We start from the raw sequence: 1,791 nt of genomic DNA, 5'->3' as shown, positions 1-1,791 counted from the left end.
TGACCCCGACGTGATTCGAACACGCAGCCTTCTGATCTGGAGTCAGACGCGCTACCGTTGCGCCACGAGGTCCTGCTGGGCTGTAGCTCGCGCAGTTTCTTAGGACCCCGGCAAAATGGCGTCTCTTCCGGGAGCGCCTCGCCTTTCTTCCATTCTTTCTTTGCTTCTCCATCGGAGACTGATTCCTTTAGCTGCAAGATTTTCCTCACAGCTAGCCCTCTACCTAGGCTAGGATGGGGTTAACAGACACGGGATAATGGAGTTTCTTGTTTAGTCGAGTCTCGGGGGTAAAAGGAAACCGGCCCTTCCCCTTCTTCTGCAAGCGGTTTCCGTTCCAATCCGCCTGGTTAGGGGCGGAGCCTCGGCCCTCTCTACCCTCTCCTGGTTCCGTAGGCCGAGTTCGTGACCTCCATTTGGAATTTGGCGGGGCGCTACTGCGCAGGCGTTTGCCAGCCAGCTTGTTGCTGGAAGCAAGCAGCGGGAGTTCTCCAAGTATTTACTTCTTAATCCTTCTGAAAACAGTATAAAGGGTTTACCTTCAGTGTTGGCTTTTACTTCACGGTGAGGTTAAAAGTTATCATTTTGAAAAGACGCACTTACAGACAATAACAGCATGTTGTATTTGTTAGCTGTGTCGGGCAGTTGAAATATGGGAAGTATTTGTGGTGGTTAGCAAAAATGAGCTGCTAACCTCCCCGTCGGGGAATTGAACCCCGGTCTCCCGCGTGACAGGCGGGGATACTAACCACTATACTAACGAGGAGCTGCTTTCTAAGTACCTCACAAGTGTTCCTTTAAAGTAATATTTCTCTCTCTTCTGCCAACCACCTGCAAATGTGAACACTCCCAATAGTCGGTCTATCGCTGCTCACATCTCTGGGCGCCTTGGACTCTTTTCTCAGTGAAAAGAGTAAATGATTTAGAATAAATAGAACAAAATGAGCCTCAAGTTTTAGTGATGGTGAATTGTTGAACATAGTTTGCCGGAATTTTTCATGCTTTCCAGATGATTTAGGTTTCTGGTGGGAGGTTTTTGTTTTGATAATTTAGGTTTTTAGTCACCAAGAATACGTGAGTTGAAGCAGAGGGTTGTTTTTTTTTTTTAATTTTAACTTTATTGGCGTATAGTTGATTTATAATGTTTTAGGAAGCAGAGCTTTACTTCCACAAATTTATATTTTCTTTCTTTAGTCGACGTTCAAGAATATCATATGGTTGCCAGATGTCCTGGGCAGTCAGAGTTGCTCTATGGTCCAGTGCCTCTTCAAACAGTTTGTGAGCTTTTGAGACACAAAAGGACTCACTTAGGCCAAAGGAAATTGTATTCGCTGATTTTTCTTGTATTTAGGTCTTTTTCCTGAGGCATCTACAGTTTAATCGGAAATGACAAATACTTACATGGTTAAATAATAATACACTTAAATAATTCAAAACCAAGGATGTGCCATTGATTAAACATAGAGTTAGGAAAGTACACTAACATTAATTTGTATTATCCTGAGCCTTTTCTTAAACAGGACCAACCCCGTTCTCAGGAGAATCAAGAGGGCTTCACCTACAAACTTCTGATGGTAACTCTAAATAAGCGAATATATAGTTACAAACCTACATGATTAAAAGTTTTTATTATAGAACTTAAATTTATGTCTCTTAAGACACAGTCCTTGTACTGTGAATTAGTGTATTTTTATAGAGCACAAGTTGCATGGTGTTTTCCATCTGAGGAAAGAGATTTTGGATTTAAACACATTAAAAAAAATGATAATTTCTGAAACCTGTTTTGGCGGTTTT

At 42.1% G+C, this 1,791-nt stretch overlaps 2 non-coding genes across 2 annotated transcripts; both read right to left on the bottom strand.

Annotated features, from left to right (window-relative positions):
* TRNAW-CCA lies at positions 1-72 on the bottom strand. The gene has a single exon. It is a non-coding gene; the product is annotated as a tRNA-Trp (tRNA).
* Positions 692-763, bottom strand: TRNAD-GUC. Its single transcript has one exon. It is a non-coding gene; the product is annotated as a tRNA-Asp (tRNA).

The sequence above is a fragment of the Capra hircus genome, chromosome 5 (genome assembly GCF_001704415.2).
Source record: "Capra hircus breed San Clemente chromosome 5, ASM170441v1, whole genome shotgun sequence".
Taxonomy (NCBI): Eukaryota; Metazoa; Chordata; class Mammalia; order Artiodactyla; family Bovidae; genus Capra; species Capra hircus.
This window is presented reverse-complemented; position numbering and strand designations above follow the sequence as displayed.